Source organism: Lonchura striata, chromosome 2 (genome assembly GCF_050655825.1).
Source record: "Lonchura striata isolate lonStrDom1 chromosome 2, ASM5065582v1, whole genome shotgun sequence".
In the NCBI taxonomy this organism is placed as follows: domain Eukaryota; kingdom Metazoa; phylum Chordata; class Aves; order Passeriformes; family Estrildidae; genus Lonchura; species Lonchura striata.
The window spans coordinates 110,893,892-110,899,821 of record NC_140704.1 but is presented as its reverse complement, the minus strand read 5'-3'; positions in this window follow the sequence as shown (position 1 = coordinate 110,899,821).

Here is a 5,930-nt window from a genome sequence, read left to right as displayed (position 1 = left end):
CTTGTGGGGAGGGAAACATGAAGATGTGCTTCATTTTGCTTTCCCCAGCTTTTCTCCATTTGTGTCCATATCTGATCACCCTCTGGTATTTAATGCTCCTGTCAGTGCTTTCAGGAATGAGTGTTGGTGAGGGAAGAGAAGCACTTCAGTAGCCCAAATGGCCCCTCCACATTTCATGTCTACAGATGGACACCATTTGGTTCCTATAACAAGGCAATGCAAATATGAGCTATGTAGATGAAGCTTACTTCAAGGAAGGAAAAAAGAAGAAGCAGAGAAGATGATTAATTTTTAGCAGGGAACTATGAAAACTTAAACTGGCATTTGGATTGAATCCTGAGACTAGATTTAAAGGTCAAAGATAACATGTCTTTATTGGCCTGTATGTTGAAATTACGTTCATTGTTTTATTCTAGTCCCATCTAGTGGCTCCAACAGAAAGTGACAGACCTTCACTCTGTTGCTGTATTAACTGGAAAAGCCACAGTCCCACTAAGGCAAAATAGAGAAGGGGCATGGGATATTTCACAGGTGGAGACCTGAGAAACAAAGCAATCAGTTGGCCTTTACATAGTTTCACACTGGCTGTCAGGTCTCCTGGAGCCAAGCCTCCTGAGACCCATACAGTACTTTCTAGAAGAGTATCCTGCTTCTCAGAGCCATAACCTTTTATGATTGTTTTTATCCTGGAAATTTCACTTAGTTTATCTCCACTCTGATTTGCTACATCTTGCCCCTATGCTCCTGGGAGAAGCATATCAATATTTTGCCTGTGTTATGTAGAGAAATAGTCAGAAGAAAAGACTCCCAATCTTCCCTCTGCTCCCTGTCATATCTTTGCTAGGGCAGACTGTAGCCCTAAGGTCCTTCCAAGATCAAATAAATGCCTCCAGGAAGAAAAGATCAAAGGAGAAAAAAGCTTAAGAAGTCACTAGTCTGGGTATATCCTTCTATTAGAGTGGTCCATCATGATTCAAGCAATCTCCTGGGTTACAAAAATTATGGGGCAAAGCACATTTCTCTGGGGACAGAGGCCCCCAGGTGAGTGAGAGCATCTGCAGGGCAAATCCACACAGGCAGAACTCATTTTCTCGCAGCCTTTTAGAGGAGAGTCAGACCTCACCCATAAGCCAAGTAGCAAGATTAGTACCAATTACTTCCCAGATTCTCAGCAGGGTCTGTGGGCAGTGCAGCACTACCACAAGCTTCTGGGCATCTCACAGCCGGGGTTTTGGCTGAGCACAGAGACATGGGATCCATGAAGGTCACTGTTCCTCCAAAGATGTTTGGGGCACACACTGAGGGATGGCTCTGGTGTTTCTGGATCTGAGCTAGGCTATCCTGAATGCCTCATTATGCCATAGGAGCTTCTCTGGGGGAATAACACTGACTGGGGGATGCCTGCACTGTGCATAGATGACCACTTAATCTAATATATTGAGTCACCTGCTAGGTGCTGGATGTTTTCATTCGTTTTCTTGTTGCCAGTTTAAGAGTAAGTTTTGTCTCCTCATTTTTCTTTGGCATCACCCTCACTTCTTTCAATACTGCTACTATTAAAGTACAATCAAGGTCACTTCAGAGTGTCAATCCTGGGATTGTCCTTTGTTTGCAGATACCCAAGGGAACTAGATCCAAATTACTTAGTCACGTATGCAAATATCTTATTGAGTCAAGGCTTCAGTGAAAGGGAATGTGATAAAAATAAATATCTCCTAAGGAACAGGGTTGATTTGCAACTTCTTACCTTGTTTACCAGAATATTTTTTCTGGGAAAGCTGTGACTTTCTGAAGTCTTATTTAAGTAATTAATTATACAAATTAATTTTCTTTCCATTTAACTGAATTCTTTTGCTAGAAACACTTTTGAAAGTTTAATCAATGAAGACTTAGTAGGAAAACAACCAGTGCCCACTTTACCTCTTAAGAAAGGTAGGACAATTCACGGAAGACAAATCTTGACATCCCTGCAGAGCTAATCTAAAGCCAGACTGGCAACTGGGAGAAAAATCCTTCTCTAAAACACAAATGCTCAACAGCTCTCCTTTGGACTCTCAGATCTAGGAACCAGTCTTCATCCATGAGAAGCTTCTGTTCAACACAAGTATTTGAGAGGAGGAAAAGAGGAGTAAAATTCCTTTGCCTGCGTCTCTCTGCTTGCCCAGTCTGACAGCCTGCTGTGGCCTAAATGCTCTAAACAAAACAAAAATATTCACAGGTTTGCCTAACATTGCAATCATCCTCTCTGGACAGACTCACTGCTCTGGGCTTGCTGGTGTTTGTCAAATGTTGTTTGCATTGGGAGCACCTGAGGACATTTCCCAGCTCCCTAACTGGGCAGCCCAGTTGCACCCCAGCTGCTCATCTGGGCAAGACCAGTCACACGCTGCTTTCCACACGCCCTGCCTGCCCAGGAAGGGAGTGCAGGCTGGGGACGATGTGCTTTTCCTGGCTCCCTTCCTGGCATCCTGCAGCTCAGCCCTGGTGCTCTGCAGGGCCATGAGATGCAGCCTTGTCATCCTGGCTGGACTCCCGCTGCCCTCAGACCCTTGTATGCAGAGAAGAGATTAACCCTTTACTGTGAGGGGGCTGAGGCACTGGGAGAGATTGCCCAGAGAACTTATGGATGGTCCATCCTTGGAAATGTTCAAAACCAGGTTGAACGGGGCTTTGAGCAACCTGGGCTAGTGGAAGGTGTTCCTGCCCATGGCAGGGGTGTTGGAACTGGATGATCCTAAAGATCTTTCCAACCACCATTCTATGATTTTATGGGTCCATGAAGTGAGCAGCCACAGGAAATGTCAAAGACACTCTAAAGCCACTGCTGGGGAATCCTGCTAATTTCATCGCTGTTTCCTTCCATCAATAAGTAGCTATCACAAAGAATGAACAGCACCGACTCCCAGAGCATCCATACCTCACCCTCCCAGAATCCCTACGGACCTTTTGCCTGAGACGGGGCTGCTCGGAGCCACTCAAAGCAGCAGATCTCGCAGTGGGTGTGAAAATCCGTGTTCTGCCACCCCATAGCTACCCACCATCGCCTCCCCGCCCGTGGCTTTCAGAGGGTTTCCGCGGAACAACAGTGACATCCAGCGGCTGCATCCACTCGGGTGAACCGTGGGATTCCCGCAGCAGGAACGACTCGGGAGCATTACAGGTGCCCTGCCTTCAATATGGGGAAAAATCCAGCGTGCAGAGAGCTGCCGGGCTGGGGAGAACCAGCCCGAAGGGACGCGCAGGGCTCGCTTTGCAGCAGCAAACCTGCGCGCTCCTGAAGGCAGCTGAGAGTCGCGGGTCAGTCAGGGGAAATCAGAATGTGCCCGAAGAATGAAGGCAGAAACACCTTTGTGAGGGGGAGACAGTATTTCTGAAGGGGAAAGTCATCTCTATGCCTCTGGCCACTAGCCCCCCAAAACCACAAAAGAGATGGGGAGTAGCCTCACATGAGTGAAATTGTCCTAGTGGTGTTTTTCCATCTCCTTGTGCTGGTAAATCATCCAGCTACAGTCAAGGGACCAAAAAAAAAAAAAAAAAAAAATAAAAAAGGCAAATGCTGTGATTCTCCTGATATCTGCCCATCACCGGAACCTTGACTCCAAACTAGTGAGTACAGGGAAATGGGCAAAATCAAAGGGTCAGTGATGCTGCAACCTCTCTGACTTTTTTCCCCCAACAGTCCAGCTTTAGTGTAAATGATGACAAGAGCTACCCTTAAAAAACTGACCTGAGGCTAAGTCTGCACTGGAAACCTCTATCTCTGGAACCACATTGGTTTAAGCAGTGACATTTTTATTCCTGTTTTTTATTCCTGGTAAATCCCTAGAGCAGGATTAGCTGTACTAGCAAAAGTTCCTGTGAAGGAGTGATGGCAGGCGAGTTAACAGGCAGTAGTCTCGGCTCACTAGCAGTGCCTGGGGCAGCCCCAGCTCAGCCTCAGTGGCCTTTTCTCCTGACCCTCCTCCCTCTGAAGCCCAGCCCGTGAGCTGTGGCTGAGCTGGTGGGCTCTGCGGCTGCGCCAGCTCAGCTCTCCTGCTACAAAGAGACCCTTCATCATCACCCTTGCCTCTAGGATCCCTAATACAGCAGCAGCCCAGTATTCCCAAGGATATGCATTTATTGGCATTTACTAGAACTGATTACAAGTTCTGCAAGGTAATTTGCCATGACTCCTACACCAATCTTTACTCTCATAAGATCTACAATAGTAAAAAATACTCGGTGGAAAAAATGCCATCAAAAAGGAGGGAGAAGGGATCTGTGCACCTGAGTCATTCCTTGTCCATTAAAGATGAAGGACTGGAGTAACTACATGAGAAGCCACTTCCCAATTTCATTATCCTTGGCTGCACTGTAGGTATCATAGCTCAAACATTTAAATAAGTTACATGGATTCTCAGGGAGGAATCCATGACCCATGAATGTTGAGAAGTGGTTTGTTGGTCCCTGAGAGGACAAAAACCCAGATAATTAATTAAGGTAAATAGTAACTTTATTTCTAGCTTTCCCAGTTGCTTCAGGGACATTCAGGACTGTCAGTGAATTGGAAAACAAATCAATAACTAATTGAGAAGTAAACATTTGCTGTTACAGGTCATGTCCTGCAACCTCAAGCCACAGAAGGGGAACCCTCTTCTTTAAAATTTCAGTGCCTCAGGCTGCTTTAAGACATTGACAGGACTTTAGTGGACCACCTCCACCTTACACATGGTAGATTTGAGAGAGGATAGAAACTCTACAGATCTCCTGCTAGAGCCCCTCAGAACAGTGCCTGGGACGCCCTCCTTGCTCCAGCCCTGCTCCTGTCCCCTAAGAATCACTTTTTTTCCTAGAAATATTGGAAGAGGTTTTCTCAGTAGCAGAGAACATTTTGGGGATGCCATGAGCACGTGGGCAGACTGAAGCTATCTTGGATGAGACAGCACCAGGACAGATGCCTCTTCCAGAGGCAACTCTCCTTGTAGGGAATACATGCCATGATCTCATGACAATAAAATTATTTCTTACCACTGCCACTGTCACAGTCACTACTGCTGGCCACCCGGGCAGGCAGGCAGAGGGATGTGCCCCTGACCTCATCACGGAGCTACTCCCACTGCAGAGCACCCACAACTGTTCCATGTGTGAAGGCTAGAGGGAAGGAGAACAGGCGCTGCATTTCTACCCCTCACTTAGCAGCTGCAGTAAAACCTGGACTGACCCAGTCTGTAAGAAAAAACTTCCTCACATAATTTGCTTGTGTAACAGCGTTGTTGGCTATTGCTGCTGTCTTCCATCCCCAAGCCTAACAGGGAAAAGCCCATGGGAGACCAGCTGCTGCTAGATGTGCAGCAGCTCAAGCGAGGGACGCGGCCAGCGACAGTGGCGGTAACGCGCCAGGACTGCTGGAGCCGGGGTACAGCTGTCAGCACAGGATCTGGGTGCCAAAATTACACCAGCACCTCATTAACCTGGAGAGGCAGCTCTGCACAGCAGAGGAGGCAGGGATGGCCGAGGAGGAAGAGGCCAGGCTGCTGCTCGGGTGTCAAAGCACAGGCAGTAATTGACAGCTGCATGCTGGCAGGCAGCAGTGAAGGAGAAATCTGTGTACTTGTCCTCCCAACATGAGGAAAGAGCCACATGGTTCCCTAACAACCCCATTTCGGCATCGTCTTCCTTTTCATGTGCGTAACAGCTACCAGCAGCATCTCCTGTCAATTGCTGACAAAGGATCCCACCTGGCACTGTGCAGATGCTGCCTCATGAACAACAGGCCACCAGGAGAGAGGTGTTGAGCACTGGAAGATTTATAGGAATCAAATTCTTCTCTGTTAAAGAGAAAAAATGTGGGTGGTAAGAACAAAAAGGATGAGAATAGCAAAAAAAAAAAAAAAAAAATAGTCAGGGAGGAAAACCTGTTGTGAGGAAATACAAGAGGAATAAACTTACAG